We start from the raw sequence: 15,388 nt of genomic DNA, 5'->3' as shown, positions 1-15,388 counted from the left end.
TTCAGAGAGAGCCCATGGAACAGGTCTCTGCTGTCTTTCCCCAGGCCCAGCTCCTCACTCTGGGGAGGAAGGGTTTTGGACACAGGGCCTTCAGATCATACGGTAAAGTTTGTGTTTGGCAGTCTAACCTCTCTTTTCTGAGTTCTCTTCCTAATTCCACGCAAACCTCCTTGTCCCCCATTTACTTTAATTTTAAATGGGGGACAAATCTGTCCCCTAGGAAGTTTACTGTTCCTCCTGGCCCCAAGCCTTACGTATTCCCAACTTGTCTCTTTCTTATCTCCAACCTCCCTTCCCACTTTTACATTTCCCTCACTGCCCTGTTCTTTGCTGTCTCTTTGTCAAGCATGCTGGCCACTAATTCATACTACAGTGTAAAGGGCTACCACTCTATAGTAACATTCGTAAGCAAGATACTTAGACAAGCAGTTGTGGCAATGGAAGTCAGTTAGAGGCGCCATGATACAGTTTGGCTGTGTCCCCACCCAAATCTCATCTCGAATTGTAATCCCAATAATCCCCACGTGTCAAGAGTAGGACCTGGTGGAGGTGATTGGAGCGTGGGGGCAGTGTCCCCCATGCTGTGCTTGTGATAGTGAGTGAGTTCTCACGAAAACTGATACTTTTATGTGTTTGGCAGTTCCTCCTACACACGCTGTCTCTCACTCTCTCTTTCTCTCTTTCTTTTTCTCTCTCTCACCTGCTACCATGTAAGGTCATGCCTGCTTCCCCTACTGCCATGATTGTAGGCTTCCTGAGACCTCCCCAGCCACACAGAACTGTGAGCCAATTAAACCTCTTTTCTCTATAAATTACCCAGTCTCAGGCACTTCTGTATAGCAGTGTGAAAATGGACTAATACAAGCCAGAACCCAGTGCTGGAATCCGAAGGTCTGTCTTGAGCCTTGTGTTGGCCTCTAAATCATTGGTTGACTTTGAACAAGTCATACCACCTTTCTGGGCTTCAATTTCCTTACCAGTGGAAGTATAGAAGTTGTCTTTTTAAATTTTTAAAACCAGGTCACAAGATTCTGTCCTCATTATCTTTTCTGATTCTCACACGAATCCTGCGGTTACATGGGCAGGAAGCCCTATTATTCTATTTGTCTTTCAAAGTTGGGCTCAGATAAGCCTCTCTCCCATACACAGTTTCTTGATCCTCCCCACAGGTTAATGATTCTATCCTGGGGGTGGCCTCTGAAGCTGGCAACAGCTCTTGTGTTTCTACTCAACCCGCCCCCCCCCGCAATTTGCTTCCAGGGCTGTGACCCCTCATTGTCCCTTTGTGTATCCAGGGCCTGGCACAAATAGGGCCTCGATGGCCGTTGTAGGAAATGTTGAAGGACACCAACTCATATTGACGGGGCAGACTGCCATTGGGATTCTGTCCTCCACCATGTTAGCTTGTCTTCCACCGTGTTAGCTAGCCCACCCTGCTGGCCTCGAAACTCAGTAGGTAGGTGTGTCTTCATCATGGTCTCTAACAATAGTATTAAGAAGGAAACATCAAACGGTGGAGCCCTGAGCACCCTCAGTAGAGGCCATTACCCTCAGGACATCGCACAGATGGTTCAAACACAGAACAACTTTCAAATTACCTGCTCTGCCTGGGGCTGAATATCATCATCTTATAAGTGCCTGTCCCAGGGCTGGAACCCAATGGATGCTTCTCTGACGCCAAATGCTAGTTCTCATCTCTATTCTTTCCCTACCAGGTGAACCAGGCAAAGGGGAGAGCCTAAGTGGGTTTTTTTTTTCTTCTCTTTTCTTTTCTTTTCTTTTCTTTTCTTTTTGACATGCAGTCTCAGTCTGTCGCCCAGGCTGGAGTGCAGTGGTGCGATCTTAGCCTTGGCTCACTGAACCTCCACCTCCTGAGTTCCAGTGATTCTCCGGCCTCAGCCTCCTAAGTACCTGAGACTACAGGCATGTGCCACCACGCCCGACTACTTTTTGTATTTTTAGTGGAGACGGTGTTTCACCATGTTGGTCAGGCTGGTCTCAAACTCTTGACTTGAAGTGATCCACCCACCTCGGCCTCCCACAGTGTTGGGATTACAGATGTGAGCCACTGTGCCCAGTCTAAATGGGTTTCAATATGCACTCTCTGTGGTTAAGCAGAAGGTCCTGGCACCACCCATTTCCCCAGCACTTGTAGCATTTTGTAGCTTATCCAGAGGGCTTGTTTCTCATGCCCAAAGTTCAGGTGGCCTTCTCCTTGGGGTGTGGAGGGCATGGCAGCAGCTGGGCCACTGGCAGCACAGTGAGGGAGAACAAGGGTCTGGAGCGGGGCAGTTTCGACTCCACCACATGCTGGCTGTGCCACTGGGCAGGTCTCTGCCTTTCTCGGGCCCCAATGCTTTCACCCTGAAAGATGGGGATAATAACAGTAGCTACCTCATTGGGTTCACAAGAGGGCTAGGTGATAAAATATTTGTGAAGTGTCAGGTAGAGTAACCTAGAATCATAATTTTTATGATTATCTCCAAACACCGTTGCCATCAGTAGTAGGAAACACTGTTGCTATTGGCAGTAGGAGAAACTGGGCAGGACCCCTCCTGAGCAGCCCATGCCAGGACCCCAGGCTACAGCGACCCCAGGAGTTGCCTTGGCAGGAGAAGGGTACCCAGGCAGCTGTGCTCTCACCACTGGCTGGGGCTGGAATGTTCCGAGTGCTTGCATAAGAACGAGGATGGGGATCCAGGCAGCTCAGTGTTTGCAAAGCATAGCTCTCCCTGGGCCACAGAAGCTACCAGCCCTCATGGTGATGAAATGTGCCCACTGTGGGTGGAGCAGGTCAGCCACTGCCATGGCTGCCTCGCCCGCCTCGCCCCACTGGTGTAGCACAGAACAGTATGTCTTGCTCTGGGTTTCAGCCTGGCCCACAGCCCAGGGTCCAGGTACAAGGGTGGAGGGTCAGGCAGAGGGAGTGAGGCAGCCGACCCCGGCAAGAGCATTGGCTCTGCTGCTGGCAAGCAGGGTGGCCTTGGCAGGCCCTTCCCCTCAAAAGAGCTTGTTTTCAAGTGATTTCTAAGCCCCTTTTAACTTGGAGAAGTGTCATCCTCTCACACTCCTAGGGAAAGGCAGCCAGGTCGGTGTCCCGTAGCATTTCATGGCCCCCAATCTCTGGGTCGGCCAAGAAAACGGAAAGTTTGGGTTCTGGTTTTCCTTCTTCCTTCCTTCATTCAGGTTTTCCTAAGGGCTGAGCACATTCTGTTGCAGGAAGCACCTGTTCTTGAGGCTTCAGGGTCCAAGTGAGAAGAAAAGACAAAAGACCCCACATACCCCAAGTCAGTCACGTGACAGCAAGTACCCAGAAGGGCTGAAACAGAGGGTATGAGGACAGAGCTCTGAGGAGGACATCAGGGGCTGCCAGAGAGCAGGGTGTGGCACACAGGAGGGAAGGGAGGGCGTTCCAGGTGGGAGCCTGCGAGAGCCCAAACCGGATGTGGTTGAGTCAGGAAGGGCAGGAGTCAGAGGCCTGGACAGCAAATCACCGGCCTTGAGATCACCCCAGGCTTTCACCACTGTGCACTGGCCCCTGCGTGGATCCAGGGCCAGCCCTGCTGCAGGGGCTCTCTGGGGACTGGGCATCCCCTGGGCCAGACCCACCCCATTGCCTCTGCCGGTACAGGAGCTGCCTGTGACCAGCTGAGAGCAGCGACCTCTGGGGACAAGGCCGTGTGACTGCCAAGGCTGTGGCAGTAGCTGACTCTCACTCATCACTCTCCCTTTCAGTTTTCATTCCAGGTTCTCTTCAGGAGCTGTGATTTCCTACGGCTGAGTCACCCAAGGAAGGGCAATAAAAAAGGGTGATTAACAGTATTTCAGTTCCTGGGATTCCCCATCTCAGTTTATATGAATTTGGAGCAAAGCCGCAGAAGTACAGGTGGTGAGGGAGGCAAGAGCCTTTGCAGGGACCTAAGGAGACCACTCCCCTCAGACTCGGGCTCCCTGAGGAGAGGGCTGTGTATCCCCTCAGACTGGTACTTCCTCAGGATGGGGCTGCATCACCCTCAGACTGGGGCTCCCTGAGGATGGGGCTGTGTCTCCCCTCAGACTGGGGCTCCCTGAGGACGGGACGGGGCTGTGTCTTCCTTCTATCCCTTCTATAGGGGCTTCCTGAGGAGTGGGTACAGCTCTCTTTCTTCTGTACCAGGTCCACTGTAGCCACGGGCCACTGGGTACCTCTGCGGAAGTCCTATTGGGCCCACTGACTAGAGCAGAGCAGACGGCCTGGTTCCCCCTGCTGGGGTTTCTCCTCACACCAGGAAAAGTTGACGACACAAAGTCCCTCGTTTCTCCCCTGTGCTTGTGCTTGCTCTTTGTTCCTTTCTCCTTCTCTCAGTCAGACCACAAAGGGCTGCAGCCCTTTACTGCACCTCTCACTGTCCCTCTCACTACACGTCCACTCTCACCCAGCCCTTTGGTCACTGTTCTCACCCAGAGCCACCCTGGTACTCATTGACCAGGGGGCAAAGGTGACAGAACTGGTCACTGCCAGCAAAACCAGAGCCCAAGTCAACTGCGCAAGGAGGGACTTCTCCCCCGTCTCCTCTCCACTGCTGGCTGACTAAAGTCCAGCTGGACTCGCCTTGGCTGCATCCCCAGTGGGAGTCGCCAGCTAGAGAGAACTGACTTGCGCTGCCATGGCAGGATAGGTGACAGGAACGACCTGCTGGGAGCCTAGACCAGCTCCAGGAGTGGTCACCTTCCACCAGTGAGAGACGCTACCAGCACTTTCACCTCCTCTCAGTGCTGTGGGTGATCAGGAGCTGCTCATTGAGCTGACACCTGTGTGGTCTGGGGGCCCCTTCCACACACCACTGTTCCCAGTGGCAGCAGCAGATTCTGTTGCAGAGCCGTCCTTGGGACTGCGGGTGTTAATGAAGCCTGTGATCTTCCTCAAACTTTTCCACCAGAGAGGCACCCGAAGGAGCCAGACCACATTCCCCCGAAGGCTTGTGTGTGTGGCGGGGGGGGGGTGGGCTTGGCTCAAAACAACCAACCCAGAGCGCCAGTGGGATCACAAGTCTTCTGTTCATTGAAAATCCACACAGGCGTCTTATATTCTGCTTCATCATACTGTTAACTGTGAAAACAATATTTTCCTCACATTCTTTGAGCCAAATTGTTGCTCCAGGAAGGTGGGGCACATTCATCCCGGGGCTTTGCTGCCCGGGGCACAATGGTGCTAGTGCTGAGTGCCCAGAGCAGGTTGCCCAGGTGCCCAGGTAACCTCAGATTTGGTCCCAATGCAGATGCATCTCCCCACGCAGGTGTGCAAGAAGCCTCTCTATCCTTTCTAGCCTCACCTTTCCTGGTGACTCCTGTGGAAGGTAGAGTGGGTCACCTGTTCACCCAGCGGGTGCTCTCTGGCCTCAGGGTGCCCTGCAGCTCCTCCTCCCCACTGCCGCCCAAGCCTGCTAGGCCTCTACTCCCACATCATTGACTGAGAAGCCCCTTTGTCAGAGGCTACTGGGCTCTGGTCCTGGGGAGAAAACAGACAGGAATCCTGCTCATGGATGAAGGCCCTAGTGAAGCCATATAGTTGAGGGTGCATATCTCATCCCATTCCAGGAGGTCTTGTCCTGCCATGGCCCGCCTTTACAGGGATGCAGTGGGCTGTGATGGCTCCTGGAAGGGGCTGTGGCCTCCTGGTCAGAATCTGGGCAAAGCCTGAGAAGGAGGTGCTGTGAGCACCTGGGGGAAGCTTCCCTTTCCCTCCCCCACACCCAATACGTCAACAAGACCCAATATTTCTGCTTCTCAAATGCTTCTAGAATCCATTTCACTTTATTCAAGGTAGGCTTTATACAAATCTTATCTCATTCTCTTGCTTAAAATCCTTCCTTCCATGACTTCACACCAGACTCCTCATATAAAGTTCAACTGGTTTGCCAATCTCGCCCTCCTCGTCTCTCAGCTCTGTCTCAATGCTGACTTCTTTTCTTCCTTTAGCAGCTTTGCACATGCTGTTCCCTCCCTACATGGAGCATTTAGCATCCACTCTGACGTCCCTCTCTCCCTCACTGCTCTGCCTGTCTCTTCCTCATCTGGCTGATTTCTCCTTCCTCCTCCCTTCCCGGCTTCCCAATTCCTCAGGCCAGGGTGGCTCTCAGAGTACTTTTCCACCTGGCTGGTCATTCTTGTTAGATGTTAACTGAGGTCCTTATTTCCTCAGGGGGACCACGACAAAGTAGAAAGCAGAAAAGTCGCTGGCCTTTGTGTCCTGAATCCTAAGCCCTTAGGGGAACTGAAAGGTTTAAGTCATTAAAAAGGGGGGAGACATTAAAAAAAAAAAAACCGTGAACTGGACCATTCCCCACTCCTGTGGTAGCTTGTATTTTTCAAATGTGGCCATGGCCATAGCTTTTTTCCACATGCTCTTCCAGAGCCTTTCCAATCAAGAGTTGGATATTTCCTCATCCCATTGAAACTGAGTGGGATGTTGAGACTGCTAGATGGATAGAAGGTGGCATAAGCCTAGTCTTCCCAGGGTAGGTCATTGCAGCAGTTCAGCTTCTCTCTCCCTTTCTCTCCATACTCACCCATGAAAACCAGCTGCCATGTTGTCAGGAAGCCAAGGCTACATGGGGAGGCCACATGTACATGTGCTAAGTTTTCAGCCAACAGCCAGGCATATGACTGAGTGAATCTTCAGATGATCTTGCCCCAGCCTTCCAGCTTCCCCAGCTGACGTCCAGCAGAACAGAAGTGTCCCCACTGAGCCCTGCCTGAATTGTGAATTTTTTTGTTACATATCCACAGTAACTGAATCCCACCCTGCTCCTGTCCCTTCCTTGACTTGATAAATACTTTTCCTGGACTAGAAGAAAGGACAGACAGAAAGGAGGTGATGGAAGAAAAGGAGTAGGCAGCATTGACAACAGATATATTCTCCTTCTGCCTCATTTGAGGCAGCACCTGAAATAAAGATGGCATTATTAGAAAATAGAGAACATTTTATTATGGCTGGGCGCAGTCGCTCACGCCTGTAGTCCCAGCACTTTGGGAGGCTGAGGCGGGCAGATCACCTGAGGTCTGGAGTTCAAGACCAGCCTGGCCAACATGGAAAACCCTGTCTCTACTGAAAATACAAAAATTAGCTGGGCGTGGTGGCACATGCCTGTAATCCCAGCTACTCGGGAGGCTGAGGCAGGAGAATTGCTTAAACCCGGGAGGTGGAGGGTGCAGTGAGCAGAGATCGTGCCATTGCCCTTCAGCCGGGGCGACAGAGCAAGACTCTGTCTCAAAAAAACAAAACAAAAAAAACCCCCAAAAAAACAAAAACAAAAAAAACAAGAAAAAAAAAGAAAAAGGAAAGAAAAAAAGAATAAAGAACGTTATATTTTTCCTTTTACACACAGAACTGGGATTGCCTGTTGATGTGTTTTGTCCTCGGCCCCATGTCTGTATCCTCAATAGGCCCTGCCTGTCATTGTCTTGGTCCCTATGACTCCTCAGCTTAGAGTAAGGCCTGTTACAGAGGAGATGCTCGATAAATATATGGTGATCAATGAATGCATCAATGATCAACGACTGAAGGGTGAATGAGTGAAACCCGAAGCCCTGTCATCATGAACTTTTCATAGAGATCTTGGTCATTGATTCAAAGAATACTCATCCTAAGTCAGACTGAGAGACTCTTTTTATAAATAAGAACACTGAAGTCTAGGGAGGGCAGGGATCGGCCCAAGGCCTCATGTCCTGCCAGTGGCAGAGCTGATCTAGAACTTGTCCAGGTGCCCAGCTCATACTCTGCCCATCCATTCCTCACTGGCCCTGACTGCTGGGCCAGTCAGGCCCTGGAAAGGCTGGACTGGGTGGCAGTTGTTATCGTGTCTTTTTGTTGTCGTTGTCGTTGTTTTTGTTTTTGAGAGAGTCTTGCTCTGTCACCTAGGCTGGAGTGCAGTGGTGCGATCTCAGCTCACTGCAACCTCCATCTCCCAGGTTCAAGTGATTCTCCTGCCTCAGTCTCCCAAGTAGCTGGGATTACAGGTGCTTGCCATCATGCATGGCTAAGTTTTGTATTTTTAGTAGAGATGGGGTTTTGCCATATTGGCCAGGCCGGTTTTGAACTCCTGGCCTCAAGTGATCTACCCACTTTGGCCCCCTCAAAGTGCTGGGATTACAAGTGTGAGCCACTGCGCCTGGCCAGTTGCTGTGTCTTTGCTGTCATTGTCTGCCCGGGAGTCTACTGGCTGGGCTGGTCCTGGCCTCTCAGGGGCAAAGGGCAGAGGCAGACAGGGAGACCTTGTAGGCTGGGGATGGGACCAGGAGGAGGTGCTGTGAAAGAGGATCTGGCATGCAGGTCATCCATAAATATTGGTTGAGTTGAATTGAAATAAACACCCAAATAGATATATAATGACAAGCTTGTATGGTAAGTGCCATGAGATTTCAGGGAGATGTGAGGACCTATGAAGGGGATTCTGGCCTCTTTCTGGGAAGCTCTGTAAGGAGATGGCCTGGAGCTGAGCACTGCTGGGGAGGAGAGTGGATATATGGGATGTTCTAGGCAGTGTCTGAGGAACCCTGAGAGCTGATACCTACTGCAGAGAGGGGAGAACAGAGTATGGTGACGACAGAGAAGCCAAGGCGGGCAAGGTGGCCTGGAGGCCCTGTCTGGGGTTTTGCACATTGTCCTGGAAGCAATGGGAAATTATTGAGGCATTTTTGGCAGAGGCAGGACAGACCAGTTCTGTCTTTTTAGAAGGCTTCTGTGACAGCTGTGTGGAGAATGGACGGGAGGGGGCTGTCGTGAGATGGAGAAAATGGTATGTGAAACGGCGTGGTAGCAGTGAAGCTGGGGAGAAGTGGCCAGAACTTAGAGGTTAAACAATAGGATTTTGCACTGAATTGGCTGTGAGGGGGTGGGAGAAAGAGGTCAAGCATTCGTTCATCTACCAGTCACAAAACAGCTCCTGGGTGCCCACCACACGCCAGAGACAGTCAGGAGCCAGCAAAGTCCCATCCTCCTGAAGTTTATCTTCTAGTGAGCTTTGCTTTCTAAAAAATGGATTTATTGAGATATAATATGCATACCACACAGTTTACCCATTTAAAGTGTACAAGTCAATGGCTTTTAGAATAATTCATAGATATGCACCAACTTCAACACAGTCTGTTTTAGAACACTTTCTTTTTTCTTGAGACAGAGTCTCCCTCTGTTTCCCAGGTTGGAGTGCAGTGGTATGATCACGGCTCACTGCAGCCTCAACCTCCTGAGCTCGAGAGATCCTCCTGCCTTAGCCTCCTGAGTACCTAGAAACACAGGTGTGTGCCACCATGCTCCACTAATATTTTTCTGTTGGGGTCCGTGCCGGGGGTGGTGGAGAATGAAAGAACACACAAAAGACAAAGACACACAGAGAACATGGCGGCCGCGCTCAGAGCCTCCGCCTCACTTTATTTATACTCCATAAACCCCACGTCAGCAGAAAGAATGCAATGCAAAACAAACTTTCTTTTCCCAGATGTAACCTTCTACTCAGTTCTTTGTTTCTATGCTCTTCTTTATCTGCCTGCCTTCTTGGCGCCTACGGGAGTTCATTAAAAGTTCAATTGGAGATACTGTCCTTGAGCCCTATCTATTCTCAGCATACTGTTTTCAAAGGCCCCTGCATTTCCCCCCCCTTTTTTTTTGTTTTGCCTCAATCCTAAAAAGGTAGCCCATATTTGTTCTTGTGTTTTCTTTTGTTTTTGGAGGCGACGGAGGGAGCATCGAATCACCAAAAGAAGTAGACCCAATCCAAGTGCCCAAAGCAATATACTTCCAGAGATTGTAGAAATCCATGTCTTCATCTGGGTCCATGGGTTAAAGGCAGCAAGGCGCTGACCCAGCTCCTGAAGGGTTACAGTTCCGGACAACACATGTAATTGTTGTCGAAATGCATCGGAAATGTTCTGAGTGAGCTCTTGGATGTCCAAACTAATATTTTTATGGCCTATTAATAATTTTCAGATTACGGTCCAATTTTGAGAGATGTTAAAAAGCACAGGCGTTACACAAAATTGAGTGGAGTTCCAATCACATTGTAATGTTATCCGAGTACTGAGGACAATGAGCTGATCTCCAAGCCATGTCAAGGCTTGTTCCATGTTGTCCAATCTTTCAGCAAGTTGAGAATCAATGTTTCGTTGTTGAAGCCATAACCGGTGAGATTGTTCGTGCCATTGCTGCACAAATTCAGCATTTTGTATGCTTTGATGAAGAGCGAGCCCTGCTATGACCTCAGTGGAGATGATGGCGACAAGGCTCATCACCGAGGCAATTATAAGTCCAAGGGCACGGAGGGTTCGCTGGAGAGAAGTCCAAATATAAGTCTCAAGAGGTGATGCCCCCCATGGTTGCGTAAGGTTAACAGGTAGCCAAATTTCCTTACGAGCCCTGAGGATATAAATATCCTCAGTAAAGTTGTGCCACCAGGAATGATTGAGGCAAGACAAAAATGTACACATATCTGTACAATTAACAATCCCCATATCATTATCCCATGTCAAATTCCCTGCTAATAATAGGTAGGGCTTACAGACACAAGCAATAATATATCAGGAGGTATTTCAATATAACTGAATATGAAAGGAGTTATTCGGGTTAGAAAGATTAAGGGGCATATTCCCCACAAAAATGCTAATGGCATCGCCTGCAGCTAACAACTTCCAAAGATGACTCTGTACTTAGGCCTCCTTCACACCATACCAAGGTTTCATTACTGTTAGCAGCAATACTTTTATTTACCCGGTGCCATTTCAAAGGTATGTGACTAAATTTTGTTTGAAAATCACTGTGCACACTCCAATCAGTTATTTACATTCCATTGTATTCTAATAAAATCCGGGGTTTATTTCCCCGACATTGTTGCCACTCCAGCACCTCAATATTAGGAGAAACCTCTGGAATAGGACAAAAAGGTAAAGAACTAGGAATAGTTTCATTACTATATACAGTATGATTATAATAACAGTATTAGCAGCCACATGACTATGATTATAACGAACAGCCCAGGCTTCATGCGATCTTCGGAGACAATGAGAACTATTTCCCATGCATATTGGAAGTTCTTCCACTCCAAATTGGTATGTGTTGTTTATAATTCCCGTTTCCCGTTCTATATTGTCCTTGTCTATATAGGGGGACGGCATCCAAGTAGTGTCATTGGTGAAAACCTTAATTTCCGCCTCCCCCCAGGCGACTCCCTGATACAAGGGTGGAAAGGGAATATAAGTCCAATATTCATACAAAGCCTCACTAAGAGAAATAAGTCCCCTGCCGAGGCACATCCAACAAAGGAAGAAATGCATGCTGAATCCAGTTTTCTTTTCAACAGGGTTTCAATCATCTTGTAGGAAACCACTCAGGTCTGCTCCCTGTAAGGACAAGAGCATAGCCCTGTCCCTGTTTTAGAACTTGCCCTTGAACATACTTACCTTCTTCATTAGGATACCAAACCTTTAAATTGTCAGCGGGGATTATCACCGAGGGAGGTGAGGAAAGATGGGTTATGGCAGCGGAATCTTGCAATTGTCTCCATTGATTCAAAAAAATTAAGGTAAAAAGAACCTTCAAAATCTGGTTTCTGGGGGGCCCATTTCCCCCTTTTTGTTTTGTTTTAATAGTTGAGTTTTTAAAGTTAAAGTTGCACGCTCAGTGATGGCTTGATCTTGACTGTTGCCCGGGATACCGATGATATGTTGAATAGTGTATTGCTGTAAGAAAACTTGTAATTTATGAGAGACATTAAGTATAAGAGGAATGCCCATGATGGCGAAACAAGCTAAGAGATGAGTAATAACAGAAATGAGAAAAGGTATCAATGGTATGATGAACATACTTTAATCGTCCAAAAGAAGGGACACCTCGTGGATTAACCCCAGGATGGAAGGATGGAATGCTCAAAGGAGCACAGGAAGGACAAGCTCGAATAAGAGAACGAGCTTGTTTATGAGTTAAATGAAACCGTCGTTGAAGGCCAGAACTATTAGTGTGATGTAGAGTATATTTTTGTTCTGCAGCATGTAGGTGGCCGATTAAAAGCAAATCAATCTGAGTATTACCATGAACTAATGGTCCAGAAAGTTGAGAATGAGAACGAAGATGAATGATGAATAAAGGAGCTCGACATTGGCTCAAAGTAAAGGATAACAAAGAAAAGAATTTCTGAAGAGAAGAAGTAGCACAAAGAGGTAAAGTGGCCTGAGAAATATAAGAAGTAACATAAACGGCGTATTAAGAATCACTAACAATGTTACAACCAGTAGTAGGGAAATCAAGTAAGACCATGAAAATAGCAAACAATTCTCCCTGTTGCACCGAGGGATATGGATAAACTGTAACTCAAGATTGATGAAGCTTCTTGCCAAGAATCAGAAGTTGCAAGAAGATAAGTGATCTGACTATGAGTGAATTGAGAGATAATTAAGGAAGGATCTCCTCCCCAAAGTTGTCGACAGTGATGCCGTCCTTTGATGATCAGTTCAGCTAAATGATCGATATAAGTAGCCAAGCGTTTAGATGTTTTATTGGACAAAAAGATCCATTCTAGCGGCCGATTGGTCTGATGAATCATTCCTGTAGGAGAATGTAAAGTATGAAATAAACAAAAAGAAAAGGGAACATTAGGAAGGGGCCTGTTAAAGTTGCTCTTCTACAAGCTGGAGTTCCTGTAAAGCCAAAGGAGTTAAATGGCGTGAGTTGTCCAAGTGACTGTCTCCTTCTAGAATAGAAAAAAGATGTTATAACTGATATGTTGGTATTCCTAAAACAGGACGCATCCAATTAATGTCTCCTAGAAGCTTTTGAAAATCATTTAATGTTTTTAAATGATCACGTCGACTTTCAATTTTTTGGGGTCGAATATTTTGTGCCCCCAAGGTATAACCTAAATATTGAATAGGAAAATCCAGTTAAATTTTTTCTGTGGCAATATTAAGTGAGTAGAAAGAAAGCTGAGTTTGTAATGATACAAAAGCATCTTGCTGCTTTACTCTGGTGGGTGCAGCAAGAAGAATGTCATCCATATAATGATATAAAAGAACAGAAGGATGACGCTTTCGAACAGGATCCAAGGCCCTATGGACAAATTCTTGACACAAGGTAGGGCTGTTTAACATACCTTGAGGTAAAACTTTCCATTGATATCGAGAAAGTGGCTGAGAATTATTAAAAACAGGGACAGAGAAGATCCATATAATGATAAATTAACACAGTTGGAAACTAATTTTTTACAGGATTTAAAGTCCTATGTAAGAATTTTTGACATACAGTAGGGCTATTAAGTATACCCTGAGGAAGAAGCTTCTACTGATATTTTTGAATAGGTTGTCCATTATTATTTTTAGGAACAATAAAGGCAAACTTTTTACAATCTTGAGGTTGTAATGGAATAGAGAAAAAATAATTTTTAAGATCTATGACCATTAATTTTTAACTTTGTGGGATAAGGGCAGGATTAGGAAGACCAGGCTGTAAACTTTCCCTAGGTTTAATGTAAACATTTATAGTTTTAAGACAAGACAAAGACGGGAATTCCATGCAGAAATACGTGGCTTTATATTCCTCTTGGCCATTTGTTTTTTGACTTACTCTTTTAGAGTCCTAAGTATTTCTTTAAATAATGGCCACTGTTTCATCTAAATAGGAGTGGTGGCTATGAGTTTAAAGGATTGTAGCCCATTTTGAACATCATATTTTTGGCAGCTGAGGAAATATGAGGAATGTTTAAAAAAGCAGCAAATTGTTGTGAAAGATCTTGTTCCCAAAAATTAATATTGATAGGAACAATATAAAAATAAAAAAAAACACTTGACCTTGTTGACCTTTAGGACCGACACAGGTTAAAGGTTCTACGTCTTGATAAATCACAGAAGCAGCACCCAAGCCAGTGAGTATAACTGAAACTTGTCTTTTTTCCCATTGTATAGGCCACTAATTTAAACAAATAATAGACATATTCACCCTCGTATCAATTAACCCTTTAAAAACTATTTCATTAATGTGCAATGAACATAAGGGCTTTTGATTAGAAATGAAAGTTTCCCAAAAAACAGTTTTTTCTGTGCTACCAAACCCTCCCTATTGAGAATACGTTCCCCTGCCTCTAGGCATATAAATTGTGAGACTTGAACCATAATAAGAATTTTATTAGTAACATCATGTCCTTTTGGTAAAGGGCCACACACTCTAATAGCTAATTTATATACTCCTCTATTAGGAGACAAAGTATAAGGCTGAGTAATAGCTAAGTCAGCAGCGGCGCTCTGCTTAGTTGCCGCATAAGGCTGAGAAACTGGGGTAAGGTGTGGGATCCTTAAGGAGGACTTGAATTTATTCCTTGATGTTGTAGGTCATTGCTCACTGAGTATTGTAGTAGACTTATATTGTAATTGTTGGGGCCCCAAGCCTGTGGGCCCCGGCTCCCGTTTCCCAGGAGAGGAGACAGTAAATTTCCACTTTTATCAGTTTTGGAACGACATTTATTTGTCCAATGTCGACCTTTACCACAACATTTGTACACCTCTGAAGGCAGCTTTCTGCCTTGAGGGATAAAAGTGTTCAATTTTTATGACATTCTTTTTTGAAATGTCTAGGTTTACCACACTGAAAGCAAACACCTTGTTTGTTATTTCCTTCTAAGGCTTTAAACAAAGCTCCAGCAAATAATTGAGCATTATAAATAGCCCCTCCAACACTAACACAAGTTTTAATATATTTATCTAAATTGGCCCCATTGGCCTTTAACGAATTTAACAATTTTTAACAGTCAGAATAAGCATTTTTAAAAGACAATGTTTGTAACAAAATTTCTGAAGCAAGGCCAGCACCCACAATTTTGAAGACAGCATCCTGAAGACGGGCTACAAAATATAGATATGGTTCATTTGTGCCCTGTAAAATCTTCACAGAGGAAAGGGAAGATTTTCCTGTTATCTCTGCCTTATTTCAGGCCCTTAAAAACAAAGTCTTGATTTGAGTAAAGGCAACATCATCTAAACCAGCCTGAGCATTAAGAGTAGCATATTGGCCCGTGCCTGTGAGTTGTTCCTCAGTGGGTCCAGGGGGATCACACATAACATTTTTTCTAGCCTGTACATGCGCCTTGTTCATTTACCAGCTGTGCAATTGTAACCACTGAGAACGATCAAGAAAAGCCTTCCCCAAAGTCTTCCAGTCTATAGGAATTATCAAATTTTCTGATGAAAAAATATCAAGAAGACCAAGGATAGGGGTTCATAGTTAGAAATGGCAGCTTTCATTTCTTTTAAAAATTTAATTTGTAAGGCATTAAATTGGACATTATTGCCACCATTTGAAAACTGAGCATTAAGGAGCAAAAGAAGCACAAATAATTGGAAACAGATCCAGCTCCTTAAATAATTTTTTTTAATT

At 46.2% G+C, this 15,388-nt stretch overlaps 1 long non-coding RNA gene across 1 annotated transcript in view; it reads right to left on the bottom strand.

The window, feature by feature from the left end:
- The window catches only part of LOC144340365 (uncharacterized), a 53,467-nt gene extending 39,486 nt beyond the window's left edge, over positions 1-13,981 (bottom strand). The window contains exon 1 of the long non-coding RNA XR_013416426.1: positions 9,491-13,981. This is a non-coding gene — a long non-coding RNA (uncharacterized LOC144340365). The remainder of the gene's footprint in view (positions 1-9,490) is intronic.
- Positions 13,982-15,388: the final 1,407 nt, after the last annotated feature.

The sequence above is a fragment of the Macaca mulatta genome, chromosome 4, assembly GCF_049350105.2.
Source record: "Macaca mulatta isolate MMU2019108-1 chromosome 4, T2T-MMU8v2.0, whole genome shotgun sequence".
NCBI classification, from domain to species: domain Eukaryota; kingdom Metazoa; phylum Chordata; class Mammalia; order Primates; family Cercopithecidae; genus Macaca; species Macaca mulatta.
Note: the sequence above shows the minus strand (reverse complement) of the source record. Positions and strands in the feature narration are given on the sequence as shown.